General features: G+C 33.3%; 1 protein-coding gene across 2 annotated transcripts in view; it reads left to right on the top strand.

The window, feature by feature from the left end:
- LOC100373640 (double-stranded RNA-specific editase 1-like) overlaps window positions 1-27,675 on the top strand; it is a 119,615-nt gene that overhangs the window by 67,668 nt on the left and 24,272 nt on the right. The window lies entirely within an intron of this gene.

The following is a 27,675-nucleotide window of genomic DNA, read 5'->3' as shown; positions in this document are numbered from 1 at the left end:
TTTTTAGGGAGGTAATGAGTTTGGTGTGTCTGTCTGTCTGTCTTTCTCACAGATTTTGCTCAAATTCAGTACATGTTAGGTAAATTTGGTAATCTGCAGACATGATTAGCTTTAGGGTCTTGTCCATGCATAATAAGTAGCTAATTTGCATATTAATTATTCCATTTCAGCCTCTATAAGCAAAATCTTCTAACCTTATAATGTCGTTGCTCATTCACTGACAGTAGTGAATTTTCATTTTCTAGATATTTTTTTTAAAAACCATCAATGATTGCATATTTAATTACATGGGAGTTTGCAGAGTTTAACATGGGTCTATTTATTTTTGAGATTTTAAACTTGATCTGCTGGAAGTAGTAATAAATTTGTTTGAATTTACTCCAAAATTGGTGCAGAATTTGATGGATATATAAATTTTGAAAGGGGCTTTCTGTTCTTGTTTTCTATCAACAACTATTTCAAATATTATACATCTTGTTTTTTACCCTTGAAACACCATAATTTTTCTTGCAAACATTTTTGTATTAGATTTTCGATTATTTTAGACCAAATGAAAATAATTTCTTATTGGCTATAGGTCTTGATAAAAATTTTGCAAAAATTATGAGTAAAATTATATGGGTGAACTGTGACTAAAGTTGACATTGTCACTCTGAGGGTTGAAGTCGTGTAGTTTAAAACATGGAATATATCAGTGTCAAAAATACATAATACATACCATCCACAATTTGAGTATATAAATGTCTAAAAAATATTTAGGAATTTAATTTTTGTAGAAAACCATACGACAACATTTTATTTTTGTTGGTTATGATAATGTGTGTGTCCCTACACCACCGTACTTCTCAAAACTCTGGCAGGTTGCTTTAATTATTTTCCAATTTCTGTCTATTTCTGTCATTTTATTAATCACTAGAATGCTATGAATTACAACATCTTGTTGTCGTAGTGACGACAGTAATTCTTTTCTCTTAACAAGAGGTTTATTGGCTTCATTCAATAATTAAAGTAACTATACGCAAATTTCAAAGTTTTAGACATCAAATCTATTTTTAAGCTGTCGTTTCATTGCCAATGTGAAAGTGCAAAAAATGAGAAAGTTTTGGCTTCTCGTCACAGTGTGCACCAGTTTTAAACCTGCGCCCCACTTACTTTTATTTGCAATGTTGAGCGAAGTGTGCCATGTATGGTAGAATAAGGAAATGTACTGTGGATCCAGAATAATGCATGTATTCGAAAGCATTATTTGAGAAATGTTAAATCTTGAAAAGATATTTTGATGTGCTTTCATATGATCTTAATTTAAAAAAAAATAAATATAATAAAATTTTTACTGGGACAAGAAAGAAAATATTTTGGTTAATTTATTTCTTGGCCTTACTCCTATAGGTCACACGTCTTGGTAACTTTCCACAAGTAATGTAGGTTCATGACAGTACTAACTTCATATTGCCATGACAACAATATAATAACAGCTTGTAATTTGTTTATGAAATTTTCATTGATAGTGAATTTGTTACCTAGAAAGTACCAGGATGTGTGACCTTTAGGGGTCATGAATAGTACCAGGATGTGTGACCTTTAGGGGTCATGAATAGTACCAGGATGTGTGACCTTTAGGGTCATAAGACAGATTGTTGATGCCAGTCTATAAGCTACTCAGTCAGTTGTGATGTATTATTATGTAATTAAATATAATATTATTTTATTGTAGTGATTTCATTTGCATACTATATAAAAATAAAATTTTCAAAATTTATTTCAAGTGCAAAAGTTGGTGCAACATGTTGTGTTGCAAATGGTCCCACTCAATTTTTTTTCTGGTTTTTCCCAAAATACTGAAAAAATTGCAAAAAAAAAATGCTGCATCACTGCACAATTTTTTGGAACATTTTTAGGGCCGGAAATATATCTTTTTTTTATTTCAAAGCCTGATCTCATTTTTGAAAATGAAATACAAGCAAGCCATTAATAAAACATACACACAAATGAAAACATGTTTTTGCTTATAAAGCATATATGAAACTGAGTAGTGATTTCTGTTGCACAAATTGAATGAAACAAAACATGCAGATTTTTCATAGATTCATGACCGAAAAATCATTATTTTCGTCAATCCATTGCATGCATTATAGGCATTTTCAGAAATACATGAATTAAGTGATCTTGCCTGTCTACTCCTAAAAGTGGCGGCTTACAACAAATATTTTATACCGCCAAACATTTAAAACGCTTTCATTCTTGGAGTATACCGGTAGGTATTCAAATAACTAAAATATTGTAGTAATTGTATCTCCTCTATGAAATTGCATATTGAAATTCATTTTCTGATAATGAGTTTATAAACTGGGTTTATTACCATGAAATTGTATTCTAATTCTATTTCTCCGCTGCAGTGAAAACATACGATGACTATCTTCATGATATATTTCATGTCACCACTGAGCGGGTTCAGTTTGATTAGCATCTCGCAGTTCATGAGCGACACACAGTTGAGTTTGTTGTAATTTACATTCATAGAATACATCACAAGGGACCCACGTTGAATACGACACTTCGTGATGCCTGGCGATTCGAACTTATGCTTGATGTAATGGATGAATTAGTAATTCGCATTCTGTGTGACATTGCAGTTGTCATTAGTTATCCTCTGTCGGATAAAATGTCAGCATAACTGTAAGCCAAAGTGAAGCCTACTTTTGAGCAATTCATCTCTGAATCATCATTACTATTTGTTAAGTTTTTCAGCTTATAGTAATGGCATTCAAAAAGATTAACCAGTTACGATGTTAAGCTGCTATATACTCTACATGTATTATTTCACAGATTAGGAAGTTTTATTTGTCATTGAAGTTCAGTTACATTGTAAATATAATTGTCAAAGTGATATATACCCCCCCCCCTCCCCCCTCCCCCAGTATTCTCAAAATAAGATGGGTGGGAAAGTGAGAGCAGGATGTTTTTTTTCATTTCTAAAACACATTGCATACTGGAAACCTCCTCCAAAGATAATTAAAATAACAGCATCAGCAGATTTGTGTTCTTAAAACAGCTTCCATTTAAAAAAAATTAAAGCATATATAACATGAATTGTTGCGAACTATCTCAGATTTGAATATCATTTCTCCTAAAGATTGTTCTTCTTTCCTTTTTCAAATCATTATTTATCGTTTAGTTTGAGGCAACAGTTCTTCTCATTGCTTATTCATTACAAGCGAATTGAATTCTATGACTTTTGCTATTATGGTCGCCTAAATTTTACTCGGAAGGGATTAAAAAGCTGATCGAAGAATAATTCTCAAGTTTTAAAATATGAAGGAAATAAATAGTTAATTCAGGGCTCAAAGGTTCGTAATTTAAATAGCAAAATTTCATTAAAATCATGGATATCGGAATGGAAACCATGGAAACAGGATGTAATTTATTCAATTTCCAGTTGAGTCTTGTAAATTGCAATATTAAAAGTTGAAATCCTGAGGGAATTCAGTTCTGCTGAATTATTGAATATTATCGTTGTGTGATATCATTTGATGACAGAGATTTAATGTAAATACTGAAAACCATTTGGCCATTGGAAATTTTTTGATGTGATTTGAGAGGGTTCGCAAAGGATTATTACAATTTCAAAAGTCACTGTGAACTTCTCTACATGTGCTATCCCGGTCAAATTCACTGCTAACAAATTCTGCAATTTTCCGTGAAATATTATTATCATATGATATAAAACATAATTTTATTCTTATTTTTTGCAAAATTTTGATTAAGAATGCTTGCTTATGAGAAATTATTTTTGGTCCAAAATTTAGTAAATAAATGTAAGCAAAATACTGTACTAAATTACAGTGCCCAAAGGACTTGAGAAGTAATCTTTTTCTGTATTTAAGTCAGTATCTGGCAACCCAGAGGCTATCAACGTATTTTGATGGTTACAACCGCAGCAATAATTGTATAGACTTATGGGATGGGCAGATTTGTGATGTGTTTTTCTGTTCTGTGCTTCTAGGCACAAACAAGATTGGGGGCTGGCTGGTAGCTTGATGCTGTCTATCTGTCTGTCCGTCCATCCGTGTTCGAGCATTGATGCCTTCTCTTTTGAATAAATGAGTACCGGTAGTACATGTATGTCTCATTTCTTGGCTTCCCGTCAACATGCCACTTTCCAATTTTGTTGATTAAAATAAACACTTTATTTTAATACCTACTTGTGTACATGTGGTATGAGACTTGTATAGAACACCTATGACAGTGACTCCATGACTCGTGTAGAACACCTATTACAGTGACTCCATGACTTGTATAGAACATCTATGACAGTGACTCCATGACTCGTGTAGAACACTTATTACAGTGACTCTATGACTCGTATAGAACACCTATTACAGTGACTCCATGACTCGTATAGAACACCTATTACAGTGACTCCATGACTTGTATAGAACACCTATTACAGTGACTCCATGACTCGTATAGAACACCTATTACAGTGACTCCATGACTCGTATAGAACACCTATTACAGTGACTCCATGACTCGTATAGAACACCTATTACAGTGACTCCATGACTTGTATAGAACACCTATTACAGTGACTCCATGACTCGTATAGAACACCTATTACAGTGACTCCATGACTCGTGTAGAACACCTATTACAGTGACTCTATGACTCGTGTAGAACACCTATTACAGTGACTCCATGACTCGTGTAGAACACCTATGACAGTGACTCCATGACTCGTATAGAACACCTATTACAGTGACTCTATGACTCGTATAGAACACCTATTAGTGACTCCATGACTCGTGTAGAACACCTATTACAGTGACTCTATGACTCGTATAGAACACCTATTACAGTGACTCTATGATTCGTATAGAACACCTATTACAGTGACTCCATGACTCGTGTAGAACACCTATTACAGTGACTCCATGACTCGTGTAGAACACCTATTACAGTGACTCTATGACTCGTATAGAACACCTATTACAGTGACTCCATGACTCGTATAGAACACCTATTACAGTGACTCCATGACTCGTATAGAACACCTATTACAGTGACTCCATGACTCGTATAGAACACCTATTACAGTGACTCCATGACTCGTATAGAACACCTATTACAGTGACTCCATGACTGGTATAGAACACCTATTACAGTGACTCCGTGACTCGTATAGAACACCTATTACAGTGACTCCATGACTCGTGTAGAACACCTATTACAGTGACTCTATGACTCGTGTAGAACACCTATTACAGTGACTCCATGACTCGTATAGAACACCTATTACAGTGACTCTGACTCGTATAGAACACCTATTACAGTGACTCCATGACTCGTGTAGAACACCTATTACAGTGACTCCATGACTCGTGTAGAACACCTATTACAGTGACTCTATGACTCGTATAGAACACCTATTACAGTGACTCTATGATTCGTATAGAACACCTATTACAGTGACTCCATGACTCGTGTAGAACACCTATTACAGTGACTCCATGACTCGTGTAGAACACCTATTACAGTGACTCTATGACTCGTATAGAACACCTATTACAGTGACTCCATGACTTGTATAGAACACCTATTACAGTGACTCCATGACTCGTATAGAACACCTATTACAGTGACTCCATGACTCGTATAGAACACCTATTACAGTGACTCCATGACTCGTATAGAACACCTATTACAGTGACTCCATGACTTGTATAGAACACCTATTACAGTGACTCCACCATCAAAACAGCTGGTGCATTTTTTTCTGTTCTTTTATTGTTTTTCAATTATCACATATATCATACTCACTACGTAGTTATTTCAAGCGTAGTATGGCAGTATGTGATAATCTCGGCTTATGGTCATATCTAGTATCTTATAACTAGCCCTTACTTATGATGTACACAATGACAAACTTTTGGTCCAATGTTTTTTATAGCCTATTTTCGCTTCCAGCATTTACCAGATTAACACATTTGTGTTGGTGAGACTAAACACAGGCGTGTACTCTGTTGCAACAATGAATGTTTGAGTGCCAAACATTTTTCTGCCGAAAATTCAGTGCTAATATTTTTACATTCTGTAAAATTTTCACTAAATTTCATCCAGACAGTCTTAGATATTGCTTTTAGTTTTTGATCAAAAGATTTGTCAATTTTTATCAACATTTTATATTAGGAGCAGAATGTACAAAATCATTTTGATGATGGAGCCAAAAGTTGACAATGATGCCCAAAGATTTAGAATCTGTAATCAATGATTGAGGATCAATATCATGGTAGTATTTATACCGTACGGCTTAATGCTAAGTGAAGTCCCAATTGAAAAGTGGATCGTGTTTGAAGGCAAATTAGAGCTTGATTTTTAAAACTAATGGAAAAAAATTCAATGGTGTCAGGGAGAAAGAATGGAAATATAACTTGATGAGAGTGGAGTGGATTGATGCAATTGCTCTATGCACTTTACTAATGTCGAATAGAATAGAGAGCACGTTAATGGAGAACATTTCACAAAACTGATGCAATCGTTTAGGGAAATAATGTCCATGAGCAAGTAACGGGTAGACTGAATGAAATGCTTTCAGTGAACTAAAAAAGTCACAATTTTGTCAAATTAGATTTGAGATGTGTAAAATTGTGTCAGTAATAGGGAGTAATTAAACGTTCACAAATACATTTAATCCCACCAAAGTTTTGTTATAAATTTTTAAAATTTATAATTTTTTGTAGTATCAAAAATTGTTTGTTAAACCAAACATGATGTGACAAAAGTTTATGGTGGTAGTGAAGGAGTTGATGATATGCAAATTACATAATTAATATGCACAAATATACAACTATTTTGTGGAAGGTGACAGAAGTTGACAATTTTGGTGAAAGGGTTAATGATATGCAAATTAACTAAATATGCACTTACATCTTAAACTACTTTGTGGAAGGTGACAAAAATTGGCAATGTGGTGAAAGGGTTGATCATATGCAAATTATGTAATTAATATGCATAAACAACATGTAACTATTTTGTGGAAATGGTTTAAGGGATCTAACAAAGTGTTATGTACCGGTACATTTAAGAAATCATTGTCTAAAGTTCAGTTGGAGGCATTAGTCTTCACCTTGGCTGTACACAAATATCCACTATTATCTTGGTAATTGGAGTTCACAGGGCAGCCATTTTCTATGTAAAATTATAAAATGGCCTTTACCAGTAATAGCATAAAGGAGTAGTATAGGAAATATCAAAGGGCACCAAGGCAATCTCCTTGGGCATCAAAAAAATGTTCTTCGATGACTCATTTAAGTTTCAGCCCTGATATCAGTTGAGAAAATTTCTAACATTTTTATTATTTCTCATTATTACTAATCATTCGTGTTAGCATCTATAATTATGTTATAATTATGCTATTAAGAAAAAATGAGTATTAATTATGGTTACAACAAAAATGTATTATTAATAGATATATATATATATATATATATATTGGGTTGGATTTAACAGCAAATCATAAGATGATGGTTTATGTCATTTAGAGAAAATATGTCATACCATATTTGAACATTAATTTGGTTCTGCACAAATTGATGTACTGTATTTGCTCCATTAGAAGTGCATACAACTCAAAAAATTGCGGGATCAGTAAAATAAAGACTTATTTTGACTATAGATAATTTACGTGAGCAAACATTGTATTGTTTGTTCCGCTGAATAGTCTACCAGTATTTTCCATGTTAAAAGTACATTGTTCATGATGAAAGGAATATTTAAAAAATTTGCTCAACCCTTTGAATGGCGTCACCGTATTTTTTTTTTAATCGAAAAAAACTTCTAGAAAAATTAAATAAATACTGATATGTGCATAATGTTGAAACAAAATTTTGGTGAGGAAATTGAAAACATTCAATGGTAATATGGTAGCGTTGTATGAATGGTGTCACCGTATTTTTTTATTCATTAACGTATGAAATTAACGGAAAAACTAAAAACTAAAATAAAAATGTGCATAATGTTGAAACAAAATTTTGGCGAGAAAATTGAAAACATTCATTAGTAATATGGTAGCGTTGTACAGTACTCTAATCATACATAATACAAATGAAAGATTGAATTAATCAAACAAAGAACAACTACCGGTAATATCAGTATTGAGAGAATAAATGTTGTACTTATTTTATAGGTTAATGGTTTTGCAGTAGACAGAAACTCCTTTTGTATTATGGCCGATTATTATTTTTCTTGTATCTTCACAAGCCCTCATGTGACTGCTGCCAAATTGAATAGAAATATTATATGCTTTCTACCTATGCATTTTGTGATCTTTATGTTTCTCCTAATTTTGGAGTGCCATCGTGTTCTCCCTCCCAAAATTTTGTGGTGCAATATTTTGTGTGTTTTCTCTTTTTTTTTTCATTTTTCCATAATTTTTTTTAACAACCATCATTTTTTTTAACGATTTTGAACCAAATGGACATAATTTCTTATTAGCTAAAGTTCTTGATCAAAATTTGGGGCAAATGTTGGTATTATTTTGTAAAAGATGACAAAAGTTGTCTGATCTTGTATTGAATGCCTACTTATACATGAGTGAGTCAAGGTACATACATCAGCATCAAGCAAAATGCTAAAATCGATCAAAATCAAAGCCTTTACAAATTTTACAAAAGGAAAATCGCACAATACTTAATTAATGAAAATTGACTAAATTCACAGAATTTAGTGTTTTTGAATCAGCAAATAGTGCAATTGGTAGCTTTGACTGTTTTCAACAAATATACATGTACCGGGGGGTATTACTACATGTACATGTACATTCTAATCAAACATGGAAGGGTTATATTCCTTGGTATATTTAAACACATTCATGTATATGTGGCATATGTAAATTCATCTGTTTTATTCTGAGCATATTTTTCACATTTGTATAATCATATCAGGCCATATGGTCCTACTACTGCAAAGAATAAGATTTCATTCACTTAACTTCATTCGGTGAAATTGTATTCAACATATTGCAAAGTAGATTAAATTAATCTCACTTTTAATACCCAGAATAAGAGTCTGGTCACTAAAATATGCACTATTTTTTTATTAATTATAGCATATGGATTACTTTTACATAGATGGGAGAGATAATTTAACAGATAAAAAAAATTGTGTGGATTGGATGATGAATTACTCAAAACATAATTAAAAAGATGTGACATTTTTGTTATTTTGATGGTATATACCCATGTACTGTGTTCATCTACATACATTGGCATTGTGACCGTGTTTATCTACATATATTGGCATTGTGACTGTTCATCAACATATATTGGCATTGTGACTGTTCATCTACATATATTGGCATTGTGACTGTTCATCTATATATATTGGCATTGTGACTGTGTTCATCTACATATATTGGCATTGTGACTGTTCATCTACATATATTGGCATTGTGACTGTTCATCCATATATATTGGCATTGTGACTGTTCATCTACATATATTGGCACTGTGACTGTGTTTATCTACATATATTGGCATTGTGACTGTGTTCATCTATATATATTGGCATTGTGACTGTGTTCATCTATATATATTGGCGTTGTGATTGTGTTCATCTACATATATTGGCATTGTGACTGTGTTCATCTACATATATTGGCATTGTGACTGTTCATCTATATATATTGGCATTGTGACTGTGTTCATCTACATATATTGGCATTGTGACTTCATCTATATATATTGGCATTGTGACTGTGTTCATCTACATATATTGGCATTGTGACTGTTCATCTATATATATTGGCATTGTGACTGTTCATCTACATATATTGGCATGTGACTGTGTTCATCTACATATATTGGCATTGTGACTGTTCATCTACATATATTGGCATTGTGACTGTTCATCTACATATATTGGCATTGTGACTGTGTTCATCTACATATATTAGCATTGTGACTGTTCATCTACATATATTGGCATTGTGACTGTTCATCAACATATATTGGCATTGTGACTGTTCATCTACATATATTGGCATTGTGACTGTTCATCTACATATATTGGCATTGTGACTGTGTTCATCTACATATATTGGCATTGTGACTGTGTTCATCTATATATATTGGCATTGTGACTGTTCATCTATATATATTGGCATTGTGACTGTGTTCATCTACATATATTGGCATTGTGACTGTGTTCATCTACATATATTGGCATTGTGACTGTTCATCTATATATATTGGCATTGTGACTGTTCATCTATATATATTGGCATTGTGACTGTGTTCATCTACATATATTGGCATTGTGACTGTTCATCTACATATATTGGCATTGTGACTGTTCATCTATATATATTGGCATTGTGACTGTGTTCATCTACATATATTGACATTGTGACTGTGTTCATCTACATATATTGGCATTGTGACTGTTCATCTATATATATTGGCATTGTGACTGTTCATCTATATATATTGGCATTGTGACTGTGTTCATCTACATATATTGGCATTGTGACTGTTCATCTACATATATTGGCATTGTGACTGTTCATCTATATATATTGGCATTGTGACTGTGTTCATCTACATATATTGACATTGTGACTGTGTTCATCTACATATATTGGCATTGTGATTGTTCATCTACAAAGCAACTTTCATTCCATGGAGAGGGGTTCCCCAGATATCATAGTGTCTAATGAATCTATCTCCACAGATATCCAATACTCAGTACTACACAGTTAAGAAATCATTTTTGTTTCCAGCTATGTGCTATTTTGGGCAATAAATCATCTTCTGTTTATATGTAGTAGAAAGTAAAGAGATCTCCCTAAGGACTAAGAAGTATGGACTTTGAGTTTGAAATATTATCATTACGCCCACCACCTTAGGCAGTAGCTGTGTTCTATGTATTAAGTTGATTGATGACATCATCTTCATGGTTCAAATTAAATTGTTTGCAGGGGTTCAGTATTCATCAGCAATCAAATTGTCTTCTCGCCTTTGAGTCTCTGTGTGATATATTTTAATAGACTGTGTGTGATTCCTCATAAAAACTATCACTGTGTCTAGCTATATTTTGCAATATGTGAATTTATTTTCAGATTTATCTTTAAGTCACCCAAAAAATTGACTGATCACAAAAAAAACATAATCACCCCATAGCATATGCAGGGCGATCATGTGCAAATGGAATTTTATTGCCATTTCAAAATTTAGAAAATGAATCGTACATGCCATAGGGATGGATATTTCAATTTTCTAATTGCTTTGATGCACAATGGTATATTTTTTTATCCAGGGTGATGTCTGCAATAGCTCCACAATCAACGGACCATCATTCCAATTTTTAGCTCTGCTGTCGACTTTGTCAAGCGGAGCTTATTATATGAATGACTGTCCGTCGTCTTAATTCCGTGTCAATGTTTTACTTTTTCGACTTCTTCTTGAAAACTACAAGCCTGAATGCTTTGATACTTGGTGTATATGTACCTTGGATAGACCTCTCTCAGGTTTGTTCATTTCATGATGATATCTTCAATTCTCTAATTTTGGTGAATATTTTTGTCATTTTTGGTAAAAAGTGATATTTACGACTTCTTGTTAGAAACCGCGAGTCCAATTGCTTTGATATTGCATATATAGGTACTACATGTGGATCTCTCTCAGATTTGTTCATTTTGTAATGATATCTTTAATTCGCCAATTTAAGTGAATATTTTTGTTATTTTTGGTAAAAAGTTATATTTTTGACTTCTTGTTAAAAACCGCAAGTCCAATTTGCTTTGATATTGCATATATAAGTACTACATGTGGACCGCTCCCAGATTTGTTCATTTTGTAATGATATCTTTAATTCTCTAGTTTGGTGAGTATTTTTGTCATTTTTGGTAAAAAGTGATATTTTCGACTTCTTGTTAAAAAACGCGAGTCCAATTGCTTTGATATTGCATATATAGGTACTACATGTGGATCTCTCTCAGATTTGTTCATTTTGTAATGATATCTTTAATTCTCAAATTTTAGTGAATATTTTTGTTATTTTTGGTAAAAAGTGATATTTTCGACTTCTTGTTGAAAACCACAAGTCGAATTCCTTTTATATTACAGATATACAAATGTAGGTACTACATGTGGATCTCTTTCAGATTTGTTAATTTTGTAATGATATCTTCAATTATCTAATTTTGATGATCTATTTTTGTCATTTTTGGTGAAAAGTGATATTTTTGACTTCTTGCTGAAAACAGCAAGTCCCATTGCTTTGATACTATACATATTGTTCATTTTCTAATGATATCTTCTGTTCTTTAATTGTAATGTGCATTGCTAACAGCGGAGCTATCTTTCAGTTTGTAGGAACATGCATTAGGTTGAGATATAATTCCGCAATATTTTGTCATAGGCTGACGTCAGCAAACACTAGTGATCATCAAGCCTTACCTACACCTTGGCCTGCAACAAAAGTCCGGCAGTAATTGTTTCTGTTGCTGACGTCAACCTAAAAAAGAAAAAAACGCCACAGGACTGAAAATAATTAGTAGTACGTATGTAATTGACAGTGTCTCATTTATGTTTTTCACATTTATGTTTTTCTGTTCGAGATGCTTGTCTTACATGTATCTGTACCATCATTTGCATGTGATGTAACTTAAATTTACAGTTGCTATGGTAACAAGTGTGTTGAACTATTACATATCAAGTGATGAAATTATCACAAAAAATTATTTTCAACAAAATTTCTTATTAACAATGTTTCAGAAGATTCGATGATCAGTTCAAATTATGGATCGTGAATAATTACGCAACAATTGGTCAAAACAACGCCACTTTGCTATAGTGTAATTTCTCCATGGCTTGCATAGTCTGCGACTACTTTATTGCTAGGGGCTGTTATTTCAATTCAGTAAACTATCTTGTATCGTAAATATGCATCCAATTCACCATAAAGTATGTCTTGTTATTTAGATCGGCTTAATCTTGTTTTATTTCCTTGTCTTCCATTTACGTTAACACGACGGTTTGGTGAATTGCTTCATTTCTATCTATTACATGTGAATTGAACTCGTTTATTTTACCATCAGTTTGATCATGAATTATTAGTGAATTGTTCTTAGTTATGTTTAATTATGATTGAAAAAATGGAGAGGGCAATGAAGTCTAATTTGTTTTTTCGCATACGGCTTTAACAGTAGAATACTAACAGCACAGTAGAGTATTGGTTTTGACAAAAATCTGTTGGTGTTGGAAAATTATATTACATGTGTGTGTGTGTCTCATTAGTTGTAAAGTTATGTGTTTTGTGGTCATTGGGCTGTGTCATGTTTCATATAGGACCCATAATGACATATATACAACGTAAAATACATTGTTTATAAAACTACGCAGCCATATTGTTTTTGATACCAACTGTTGTGTGTGTTTCAAGATCGCTTAGTAGTTGTAGCAAATTGGGTTCAAACAAAAATAACAGATGTCAGACTAACTACGAGACACGTTCGATATCGATAGAAGATGCAATTTCTTTTTAATTCATTTCATTCACTTGTATTAATTTCCGTATGAAAAATTAAAAAATTATACAAAATTAATTCACTGATGCTGTTTCACATGTTAGGATACTGTATCTGGTCCATGTCATAAATGCTAGTTAATAGAATTTTACTGAGTTGTGCACTGTAGTCAAAATGGTTTGATCTCACTAGTTCTCTTCAATAAAATCTGGAGAAGTGAGTGAACATTAAACCAGTCAGCAACTTAGCTGGCAATGTTGCTCTTTTGGTATCCATAACATCATGGCAGTAATAGTAGTATCATTACCGTGGTTGCAATGATTAGTAGAGTACTAAGATTTTACATCCCACTGGTTATAAATGTAGACTGTAGATCATCTATATTTGGAGAACCATTTCCCCCTCTGTTTCCATAGTAATTTTAATCTTAAGTATATTTGTTGTGAAATGAATAGGCTTTAATATGTCGATATGTTATGCCCCATTCATTGTGAATCTTTTTCCCAGTCCCATACTTTCAAGGTAATTACAGGAGAATATGTAGTAAAATATTAGTTTTCTTAATGGTTTCTGGAGTGAAGTATCATGTTGAAAGTTGTCCAATGCTTTGCCTGTATCCGCTGTGAGGTCTTTCTTTGACCTAAGATGTCCGTCATATGTTGACACACATATCATCTACTTTATTAACCCTGGTATGTATTCTGTAATGGTTGTCACAGTCACTCTCCGCAGGCATTCTCATTTAATGATCTTTCATTTCACTAATGGAACTTGGTTGAAATTTAACCTTCTTTATGTAAAATGTACTGTACTATCTGGAATATATTGGCTGCCGAGTAATTTATGCCCGTTGAGGGAAAAACTTTGTCTGTCATTTCGTTTTGCATGATTGTTTGCCTTCTACAAGAAGATTTCCTTTTCTGTAACTGATGAGTAATATTCATGTTTGTTGAGGAAGAAACTTGAGTCGTCTGTCACCGCAGTGGCCATGATTATTGTTTGGCAGCCACGAGACAATTTTCTTTTTCGTAACTGACGAGTAATTCATGTCTGTTGAGAGAGAAACATGAGTCGTCTGTCACGGCAGCCGCAAGACGATTTCCTTTTTCGTAACTGGCGAGTAATTCATGTCTGTTGAGGAAGAAACTTGAGAGTCGTCTGTCACCGCAGTGGCCATGACTGTTGTTAGGCAACCACAAGATGATTTCCTTTTTCGTAACAGACAAGTAATTCATGTCTGTTGAGAGAAAAACTTGATTCGTCTGTCACCGCAGTGGCCATGATTGTTGTTAGGCAGCCACAAGACGATTTCATTCTTCGTAACTGGCCTGGCGAGTAATTCATGTCTGTTGAGGAAGAAACTTGAGTCGTCTGTCACCGGAGTGGCCATGGCTGTTGTTAGGCAACCACAAGATGATTTCCTTTTTCGTAACAGACGAGTAATTCTTGTCTGTTGAGAGAGAAATTTGAGTTGTCTGTCACCGCAGTGGGCATTATTGTTGTTTGCCTGCTATTAAAGATTCGGTCATATTAATAACTATTCACTTCGTTTGTTTGCTGTTCTGTAATGTATACGACAGCACCCCCTCCCCTCTTCCCATAATAAATGTGTATTCTGTGATATATAATGCGTGGGATTTATAGATCTCTAAAGACATGATGCTATTAGCTGTTCTGGGAGTCTTAATACTTACTCATAGATTGTGATCACATTGTGGTGTTGAGTTGCTATGATAACATCCATTTAATTTAACAAGTATCTTCATGGTAAAGATCTGGGATGCTTTAACCGAACTGCACACTATCATCGTTGATTTTCATTATTCTGTGCATTTTCCTTGGTGTAATACATAACATAACAATACTAATAGAACCAAAATACATCTATGCTGCTTTTAAAGTTTGAAAAAAACTAGTTCTGCTAAACAAATTGCTGCTGTCCGCACAACAATGAATGTTTGCTTATTGACAGCGGCCAGTTTTTAGAGTTCGGCTAAAAGCTAGTTAAACATTTACAGACGAGCTATAAATTGCAGATAAACTTTCCCGGAATGTTAAAAATGATTCTTTATTTCATTGTGCTTAACAATTACTCAGTTCTACCCATAATACAATGCAAACAGTTCTGAATCGTGTCATGTTTTTTCTTTATCTGGTATATTTATTTCCATGACAACACTCTCTATGGTTCCGTAATGCAGCAGTATTGTTGGGGAAGCTGTCAACACCGACTGACCTCTGCTATTTCACAATGACAAACTGTCATAATGGGTTCATTTCAAATTCAGTGTTCGCACCCAGACAGGAAGTGTCTAATGTACACTCCCAGGGAACTGTGATTGACTTGGTAATAGAACGGAATCACCATGGGATGAAATCCTAAAATAAAAAAAAATGTAATAGGAATTAAGGCCAATGTGCGGAATCCTAGGGGGATTAAGCTTGTAAAGATGCAGTTCTTACACAAAATAAGACATAACTATTTACATTTTAAAACAGTGGTTAATGTTTTTTCATACAATTCTCGATTTTACACACGCGTTTCAGAGAAATCTTCAGAATATCTTTTTTGGTTGTACATATATCTGTTTGGCTGTACATATATCTGTTTGGCTGTACATATATCTGTTTGGCTGTACATATATCTGTTTGGCTGTACATATATCTGTTTGGCTGTACATATATCTGTTTGGCTGTACATATATCTGTTTGGCTGTACATATATCTGTTTGGCTGTACATATATCTGTTTGGCTGTACATATATCTGTTTGGCTGTACATATATCTGTTTGGCTGTACATATATCTGTTTGGCTGTACATATATCTGTTTGGCTGTACATATATCTGTTTGGCTGTTCATATATCTGTTTGGCTGTACATATATCTGTTTGGTTGTACATATATCTGTTTGGCTGTACATATATCTGTTTGGCTGTACATATATCTGTTTGGCTGTACATATATCTGTTTGACTGTACATATATCTGTTTGGCTGTACATATATCTGTTTGGTTGTACATATATCTGTTTGGCTGTACATATATCTGTTTGGCTGTACATATATCTGTTTGGCTGTACATATATCTGTTTGGCTGTACATATATCTGTTTGGCTGTACATATATCTGTTTGGTTGTACATATATCTGTTTGGCTGTACATATATCTGTTTGGCTGTACATATATCTGTTTGGCTATACATATATCTGTTTGGCTGTACATATATCTGTTTGGCTGTACATATATCTGTTTGGTTGTACATATATCTGTTTGGCTGTACATATATCTGTTTGGCTGTACATATATCTGTTTGGTTGTACATATATCTGTTTGGCTGTACATATATCTGTTTGGCTGTACATATATCTGTTTGGCTGTACATATATCTGTTTGGCTGTTCATATATCTGTTTGGCTGTACATATATCTGTTTGGCTGTACACATATCTGTTTGGCTGTACACACATCTGTTTGGCTGTACATATATCTGTTTGGCTGTACATATATCTGTTTGGCTGTACATATATCTGTTTGGCTGTACATATATCTGTTTGGCTGTACATATATCTGTTTGGCTGTACATATATCTGTTTGGCTGTACATATATCTGTTTGGCTGTTCATATATCTGTTTGGCTGTTCATATATCTGTTTGGCTGTACATATATCTGTTTGGCTGTACATATATCTGTTTGGCTGTACATATATCTGTTTGGCTGTACATATATCTGTTTGGCTGTACATATATCTGTTTGGCTGTACATATATCTGTTTGGCTGTACATATATCTGTTTGACTGTACATATATCTGTTTGGCTGTTCATATATCTGTTTGGCTGTACATATATCTGTTTGACTGTACATATATCTGTTTGGCTGTACATATATCTGTTTGGCTGTTCATATATCTGTTTGGCTGTACATATATCTGTTTGGCTGTACATATATCTGTTTGGCTGTACATATATCTGTTTGGCTGTACATATATCTGTTTGGCTGTACATATATCTGTTTGGCTGTACATATATCTGTTTGGCTGTACATATATCTGTTTGGCTGTACATATATCTGTTTGGCTGTACATATATCTGTTTGGCTGTACATATATCTGTTTGGCTGTTCATATATCTGTTTGGCTGTACATATATCTGTTTGGCTGTACATATATCTGTTTGGCTATACATATTTCTGTTTGGCTGTACATATATCTGTTTGGCTATACATATTTATGATTCCCTGTGATTGAATTTCCTGTTGAGCATGCAAGTGAAAAATCCTGAGAGCAAAGATAATGCAAATAAAAAAAAATACGCTATCAAAATGAAATTGATATTTCTGGTTGATTTGAGTTGACACATTGTAACAGACTTGGTTTCCTTTCTTTGACAGGTGAGGTAGACGCAAATTATAAACCTCAAGGTTTTGAGAGCTTTTCTCATTATTTCCAGATTAGCGAGTAGCGATCGTTGATTTTTTAATGCCTTTCACCTTCTTTTTAGACCGTCTTGGCCTAATCCAACATGTAAATGCAGTTTCTTGCTTAAATAGTGTAAGGGGATTATATTGTCTACTCCAGGATTATGTGTAAGTTGGTTTGGAGGGTTATTCCACTGATGTATTTTTGTTTTCAAGTAAGAGGAAAAACTCAAAATGAGGTTACCCTACCGAGTGAAAACATTGTTTTTGGTTTTTTTGCGTAGTTTTGAGTCTCACTGGCTCATTCTTAAAATAGTGATTTGAATATTGACAGTGTGGAATTGATGTTCTGGTTTTAGTTGATTGAGTGAGTCATTCTTATTGGCTGATTTCATTTCAGTGATGTGTTCTGATTGGCTAATTTTCAATGAGGTGTTCTTCTTGTCTAATTTCAGATTTGTGTTCTTATTGGCCGATTTCAGTGAGCTGTTGGCTGATTGTTTGGTGGATTTTTATTGGCTTTGAGTGAAGTGGTTTTATTAAAACTTAATAATTTATTCTAAATATAAAAAAAATCAAACCAAATCCATAATGAAATAATTATTATTGATACAATGTAAGCATTGGGGCTTTATAAATGCAATTGGTCAGAACAGGTTAGGTTGAGATAATTGTGTTGTACAAGAGTCTGTTTTATGTAATTATTGCAAGATTTTCATTGCATTTCATCATTTCTGATTATATAATATGCTATTATTTACTATCTGTTATTCTTGTTATGTGGTAAACAATATCTAGACAGCGCTTGTGTTGAAAATGTCTTAACCTTTGCACCACCAGACTTTATCACCCAAATTTGTCTTCACTTTTTCTTGTACTCTTCAATATATCTTGATATCTGGCCTGATTTTGGAGCCAACAAATAAAATTTGAGTTTTCAATTTGGCTATTTTTTACCAACCTTCTGAAAGGAAGTGCAGATTAGAAGTGGGACTTTTTTTGTGAATTTGTGATTAAAAGAGGGACTGGTGAAGTTGTATTCCCACTTTTTAAATATCATCCTCTGACCAACATATATTGAATATTGTGAGATTGGTTATGCAAAATTAACTTGAATATGAATTTAAGCGGCCCTCTTAAATTCAGTTTGATGTGTAAACTCTCACTGAGACTTTGTCGGCATTGGAACCTACATTGTAGCTTTGTTAGGGATAAAAATAATCTAATTCAGTTATGAAATGTGGAGAGAAAACCTTCAGCAATGTCCAAATGAAATATCTGATAAAGTCGTGGCATGATATCTATTTTAATATTTCATATTAAAATATCAGCCAAAAACATTTTTCTGTAGTTTCAAAGTGTGAAAACAACTTTGATGCAACACAGTTGTAGCTATGTTTTGTGTGATGAAAGTTCCATGTTAAAGCGAGAGGGTCGTTACCTGCGCACGCGCGGGTATTGAGTCCCAAGCGACGATAACAACAATGACACGCTATGGCCATCTGACGCATGCGCAGGTGATGACTCCCCCGGTTTAAAGACCAGTATACATACATTGCAGCATGAAAATTTCAATGTTTATTTGTATGTGCACTTCGCAATCCTCTAAAATCTGCAATAAATCTATCATATCTATTCTTATAACCAAGGGAACCTGAAACTCCTGGGACTATCTCTTCAATCATAGCTTGACACGCCTGCCCGCTGGGCTTCCAGTACTGCCCCATTAATTAATTTCTACTCATCTTCATTCTGCGATGATCATTCTTCATAATATTATTTTCATTCTCACCAATCTATCATGTACTTTTTGTAGAATTCTGAACTCTAAGCTCGTTTTTCGAAGCTCAGAGCCCGCCCACCTTTAAAGTTGTTCACACCCTATTTTCATCTCTTAATAGTAGTACCGGTGGTACACATATCAAAAGGAACTGAATGTAAAATTGGCTTCAGCATTTCACATTCTTTCCGATAAATATAACAGATAATTTAATTAGTTTGCCTAATGTAATTGTTTTCATGGTATTGAGTTCTGATTGAATTAATTGTAACCTTGTATCAAACATGGTAAATTCTTTCTGGATATTAGCTTCCAGTTGACTTTGTTGATTTAATTATAAGACTACAAAATATACAAATAGTCCTAATACCAGAATTGGGTCAAGGGTCAAAGTCATGAAGATGCACCTTCATACAGTATTTCCTCTATTTGAAGCCATATACACTTTATTTTACTGCCAGCAACTTGGTTTACAGAGATTTACGATATATTTAATATGCAACTTTTAAAATCTGATTAGTGTGTGGATTCTTTTTGATACTTGGGATTTATAAGATAAGGATAATCGTTGAAAGTCTCATTTTTTGTTTGACGAATTGCTTTTGAATGTGTAATGTCAAAACTAAGGCTCGAGTAGTCACCATTTTGTTGAAATCAGTCATGCGATGAAAATTGTAATGCACGACGCTCACTATTATTGGGAATAACACATAAAATCTGCAGTGGGAAAGTGGCTTAGACTCTCAAGATGGCAACATATTGGACATTTCGTCCAGGGCCTCGATAAAATTGTCGTCTTGTACCATAATCTGAATTTCAAAACTGAATTTCAATTGTTGGCGCCTTCTTTTTCTGCTTGCCAGTAATTCGATGTACAACTTACATGGGTTTAGAGCGTGCATGACATGATTTCAGTGTTCCGTTACAAATTGACAGGAAATGTGTTACTACAGCTAAAAATCAGAGAAAAAATATTGATCGTTACAGCTACTATTGCTTCAAGGCAGGAAGTCACAGAGATTAAATATCATGAAATTTTGTATCAATGAAACCCACTGAATTATTATATAACAAAAACTGATTTTACAGTTTTTCATATCCTGCTTCATCAATGAATCAACTAAACAAAATATAGAGATTTTTGAAAGTTCTGTCCAAAGACCAAACATGGTCATCCTAGCTGGGGGGTAGCTACATGCTAAGTAAAATGGCGGTTGTAAGAAACATAGTTACATATAACAGTTGCACAGAATATGAATTTTGCGACGATTTTATTTACATTTCCTTGACTCACTGCAGAGATCTCATCATTTTTAGCTTATTAGACTCACAAACATCTGTTTCCAAATGACACGTGTCTGAATCCTATTTCTGCCGACACATGATCGGAATTGGAGGATGTTGCCATTATGCCCGCCAGTCTGTCTGTAGATTCTGATAGATATTCAAAAAAAAAGGCAGTCTTCATTCTTAGTAAAGCTATTCATGGTGTAAAGGGAATTTGTGGAGAAGTTCCAATTCTTCGCCTTTTGTATATTGTATAGATGGTGTTAATGTTTAGCTACTTGGAGTATTGGAGTAATTGAATAAATTCTAATGACTTAAGGGCTCTTGTGGAATCCCTAAGGTAGTGATTACCAACTAGATAGCTTATGGTAGTCCCATTTTATAAATTTCAAGAGACAGTAATGTATGGGGAAAAAAACAACAACAACAGAATCTTGTTTCTCAGACTGAAATATAAAATTCAGCAATTTGAATTTGAAAATCGATTGCAGGAAAGGCAGAATTGTGTGTAATAACAAAAGTTAAAAATCTATTGGCAACTAAAAATTGCAAACTGTACATATATTTGGGAGAAAAAAATCGAGAGGCTGAAAAATAGAAATTATTTATTTGTTTTTTAAAATTCTGAATTATTTGAAAATTCTCTACAGTGTTAATACACATTGTACTGGCAGCCATTTTGAATACGAAAATGTCATTGTTTTTGTTGATATTAATTAGCTATTCAAATGTTCCTCGTAATGCATTTACCCACTTGTTTTGGAAAATTATGAGATTTCATGCCACTGGGGTCTTTAAAACCACAAAATTCCATTACCCTAAATACTCCATTAGTTTGTCTTCCCTTATTTCCATGGAAACTGTTCATCCACTACCATTAATTCCACCATTTTGTTGTGGATTTTATTTCTATGCCATTTGTTTGACATCTTCGAGGCTGCAAAAAAGAAAACTTGTTCAGGTTTGATATTGATATACAATTTGTTTAAGTGCACTTTTTCTGTATAGTACTCCAATCATTTATAACATGTATTCACAAGACATCGAAAACTATGCACTTACACTGAGACATACTTTATATAGATAGACAGGTGAAAGTGGTCCTAAAATAACATGTATGTTGTCCAAATATACAGCTTGTAGCGGTAATCTATAAAATGGCTGGCTGTTGTATTTATTTTGTTAAATCCATTGCCAAACAAGATAATACGACTAGAAAGCATGCTACAAATAAACCTAGACATTTCGTTTTGAGTGCAAAGTGGTAATTTGCGATTGTTTGCGATGGTAATTATGTGCATGTTCAAATTTTGCGTAAACAGAGCGTGTATTTTGCATTGCTCTCAGACCCATATTTAACACGAGGCAGCATGACGATCAATGCCCTTCAACGTTCCTGCTCTCTAGGAGTGCATAGCATTTACTATACATCATTTTTTTTTTTTACCAAATTGAAGAATTCATTTGAATCTTATATCATTTTGGCTTTATAGTAATGCAATTAATTTTTGCTAAAAAGACTTTTTTGGGGTGTTTTGTATGGAATTTATTTTCACTTTTATAGTTGAATGTGAAATATAGGAAAAATGGTATATTCGCTGAATTTTATTTTCGCTGAGTCACTCGTTCAGCGAAAATAAAGTATTTAACAGTATTAAAAGGTTTCATAAAAATGCAGTACTGTGGAATACTTTATTTTCGCTGGAATTAATTTTCGCTGAAAAGGCTTTTTGGGCGTTTTGTATGGAATTTATTTTCACTGATTTTTGGTGAGTTTAAATGTGAAATACTGTAAAGGGGGTAATTATTCACTGGGTTTTAATTTAGCTTATTTCGCTGACTGGAAAAATGCGCTAAATTAAAACACAGTGAATATGTAAAATTTAGCATAGAACACATTATCTAAATGACGAAACAGTGAATTTAAAACCCACTGAATATGCCCGAAATGGTAAATCAGTGAAATTTAAACCCAGTGAAAATTAGTCATTTTACAGTATAGGAAAAAAAGTATATTCGCTGGATTTTGTTTTTAACAGAATAATCTCTTCAGGGAAAATAGCGAAAAATAAATTTCAAGCAAAAATAAAGTATTCTACAGTATATGACCCTTTAATTTGCAAGAATTTCTTGCAGTGAAAATTTAACTACTAGTATTTACCGTACGTCACATAGGTCTATTATCGAACAATGGAAATGCTGCTGCCCTCAAACTAGTTCTTGTCTGTGTAATTGCTGTGTTTTTTGAAAATGGAATACAGTGTCGAGTTAATACATTGTTGTACTTGCTCCCATGTGCTAACATCCTTTGGGTACGCTGTAACTAGCAATAGCATAAAATTCTTTTGGCGGTACTAAAATATAAACGATGACTCGTTTTCAAAGATACACACCGACTTCACATCATAATACTCTTAAATTGCAGTTGGCGGTATTTTTTTAAGTGGCTGACGTCAACTGAAGTTGCAGTCTACACCTATATCCATCATTCCACACTGTTCATATATGGTTACATATGGTTAACATTTTATAATGCTCCTATTTTTGAGCAAATATTTGAAACTTTTTTGTATTTTTCGTCAAATTCAGTGAATTTGCACCATATTTTTCGGTAGCAAGACAGAAAAAACAAACTGAGACAGCTGGAGTACAAACATACAAGATACTTCAATCGACTTCAATTTTTGTGAATTTTGTAGCAGAGAAAAACAACACAAGTCGCATTGACTTTGCAAACAAATTGTTGTCCCCAACAACACCATTCAATTATAAAATCCCAAAAATTCCTAGAAGCGAAAATTGGTTGAAAAACAGTTATTTTATCAATGAATTGACCATGGCAGAAAAAAGGTTGCTGGTATGCTGTGAAAAGGTTGATATGCAAATTACTCAATTAATATGCACAGCAGAACTTACAACTAAATTTGAAAAGGGCATGAGAGAATTGATGATACACATGTATGTAAATCACTCCATTAATATGCATATATAATATATTACTTTGTGTAATGTAACAAAAGTTGACAGCAGTAAAAGAATTGGTGATATGTGAATTACCTAATTAGTATGCATAGAAGAGAACATAGAACTACCTTGTGTGATGTAGCAAAATTTGACAGTGGTGGGGACAAGGCTGAAACTGATAAAATCAATACGCTGCTCCCCTTGTAACTTTATAAATTCCTCTGTATCATATAAAACAAAACACAATGAAAGGACAAAGCATACAATAGATTTATTCTCTCCGAGACTCAGCTGCGTGGGTTTATGGTTTACATTTCTAATAAGTTTCACAAATAGACATGCATTGATTGATAATGATCTGTGCATGGGGCATGATAGATGACATTACCCTGAACTAATTCACGGTGAATACCTTGTCTGAATTTTTAACCAAATTACTGTGAAATCATCGATAATTACTCCGTGTCACTTGTTACACTTTAATCACATCATTATTTCAACATAATACGTTATTCTTTCTCTCAAGGGATAGACTAGTGATTAAGGAGGGGGCTTTCAAAGGGATAGACTAGTGATTAAGAAGGGGGCTTTCAAGGGATAGACTAGTGATTAAGAAGGGGAGGCTTTCAAGGGATAGGCTAGTGATTAAGGGGAGGGGTTTTCAAGGGATAGACTAGTGATTAAGAAGGGGGCTTTCAAGGAATAGACTAGTGATTAAGAAGGGGGCTTTCAAGGGATAGGCAAATGATGAAGAAGGGGGGCTTTCAAGGGATAGGCTCGTGATTAAGAAGGATACTCTCAAGGGATAGACTAGTGATTAAGAAGGGGGCTTTCAAGGGATAGGCTAGTGATTAAGAAGAGGCGCTTTCAAGGGATAGGCTAGTGCTTTAGGGGATTTGAAATACCAAACTTGCTCTCCAATAAATTAAAAAAACAAACAATAATTGCATTTAGTGTATGCTGAATTAATAAAATATGGCTTAATTTCGTCATAGATACACCCCTGTCGTTTTCCTGTTACATATGCACTAATATGGTACATGTAGTTGCTTTTCAAAACATCTCAGTTCTCACCTGTGGTTCATATGCTGTTGCTATAGTTACTTCAGATAGTTTCTGAGGACGAGATAAACTTTGTTTTTTTTTATATACCAGGCTACTCTAATAATAAAAAAAATAGCTTCTAGTCTACTCAATAACATCAAGCAGCTATATATATGTATAGATATATATATATTTTTGTGACTTGTATTGCTTTTGTGATTACTGTATTTGCTCTGTTACTTAACTGACAGATGTAAATCAAACTGCGTTGATGATTCTGCGACACAATATGTGGGTCAAGGCATGTTTCTATTAGAGATGCACTTTTAAAATAACAAACGCTGATTTCTAGAAAAAAAATTATCTATGATCCATCAAAATTAAAGGACACTTTTACTGACAATTTTAAAATTTATAAAAAAGATTGCATGCATATCGTTATTTTTGGAAAACAAATTGACCAGAAACTTGACATAGAAATAAACCTTCTTTATATTTATAGCATGTGTTAATTCTCTCTATAATCCGAACACTTCTGCAGACTGTACACGTTCGTTTTAGACATGTGTCTCTAAAACTGCACTCGGAATCAAGGAGCAAACCACATTTCACACACTGAATATTTTTTTATTTTATTTTTTTGATTTTTGCAATAAAAAAAATAAATAAAAAGTTTGAGAAATTATTTTAATAATATATAATCTTTAAAATATGACAAAACATTTTGAGCACATTTGAGTTAAACAAAATCACGATATCAAATTTTGGGAAAAAAATAGTTTTGCCCACAAACTATTAAAAATAATTGAATTAAGGCTGAATTATTCCGCCAAGTACGATACACGTGAATAGCTAATTATGTATGGATGAGAAATTTTCAATCTAATAAACAACTTTCACTGATGCACTTGACCAGGTATGATCCTGATTTTATTACTCCAAATTGACGTGCTTTTGTATTTGAGTCGTGTTTTAAAAGCGTTTCACTTCAAATATACCTCTTATGCTTGAAGTGTTCAAGTGTCAGGGTGCCCTAATTTCGTAGAAATATTGACTCAAAAGAGAAATCTCAAAAATCAAGTTGGGTCAGTTTGGTGACTGCTGGGGAGAGAGGTCGTCAAGAAAAATTTAAGATTGTTTGTGGTTATAAAATGTTGTGTTTACTGATTGACTCCCGTGTACGAAGCACAAAAAGGGAGTCTTTGCAGTTAGTGTGTCTGTATGTGTGTGTGTGTGTGTGTGTGTGTGTGTGTGTGTGTGTGTGTGTGTGTGTGTGTGTGTGTGTGTATGTGTGTCTGTCTGTTCCACTGATATCTCAAGAACCATACATCAGTTTTTGATGAAACTTGGTGCATAGATACTCTGGGCCAATGCGCAGATTTGATTAGTTTTAGGTAAAAATCTGTGCAATATTAATTACCTAATTTGCATAATGATTAATCAATTTTCGGCTTTTCCACTGATATCTCAAGTACTAATCATCACATTTCAATAAAACTTGGTACATAGATGTCATAGGACACTGCACAAACCTGATAGTTTTTAGGGTAATATCAGTAGATATTAATTACTTAATTAGCATAATTAATTAATTTTCAGCTTTTGATATATTTAAGTATTAATTGTCACATTTCAATGAAACTTGGTACATAGATGTCATAGGACACTGCACAGACCTGATAGTTTTTAGGGTAATATGAGTACATATTAATTACCTAATTTGCATAATTAATAAATTTTCAGCTTTTGATATTTCAAGTAGTAATCATCACATTTCAATGAAATTTGGTACATATATGTCAAAGGACACTGCACAGATCTGATAGTTTTTAGGGTAATATGAGTACATATTAATTACCTAATTTGCATAATTAATTAATTTTCAGCTTTTGATATATCAAGTAGTAATCATCATATTTCAATGAGACTTGCTACATAGATCTTCTAGGATTATGCAGAGACCTGATTAGTTTTAATTGGATATTAATTACCTAATTTGCATAATGTTCCACTGATATATAAAGAACCACAAATTGGATTTTAATGAAACTTTTAAAGAGAACTATGCAGAAATCCAATTAGTTTTTGGTAAATATTTATGCTTATTAATCACCTAATTAACATAATTAATTAATACTGATATCTCAATTACTGATCATCACATTTGAATAAAATTTGGTACATAAATGCTCTAGGACAATAGACAGGCCTGATTAATTTTGGGTTAAAATTTGTTCATATTAATTCTCTAATTAGCATAATAATTCATAATTTTTTTGTTCTGTTCTGTTCATATTAGTTACCTGATTTACATAATTAGTTTTCAGCTTTTCCATCAATATCTCATGTACAAGTAATTTTGAATTAATTTTTAATGTGTCTTCAATACTCTTAGCACACGGGAGTTCTTTCTAAGCTTTCTTTGATTTCCTTTGTTTTTATGCATATTTAAATCTGTATCTATAGTACGATGTTTATCATGATCACTATAGACATCAATGTATGATTTTGTTTTGTTTACTGTAAAAGGATTAATTATTCGCGGGGTTTTAATTTTGCTCATTTCGCTGACTTGTAATTGCACTAAATTAAAACCCAGTGAATATGTGAAATTTAGCATAGAACACAATATTTAAATAATAAAACCATAAAACCCACTGAATAT

The sequence above is a fragment of the Saccoglossus kowalevskii genome, chromosome 21 (assembly GCF_978046115.1).
Source record: "Saccoglossus kowalevskii chromosome 21, keSacKowa6.1, whole genome shotgun sequence".
Taxonomy (NCBI): Eukaryota; Metazoa; Hemichordata; class Enteropneusta; family Harrimaniidae; genus Saccoglossus; species Saccoglossus kowalevskii.
This window is presented reverse-complemented; position numbering and strand designations above follow the sequence as displayed.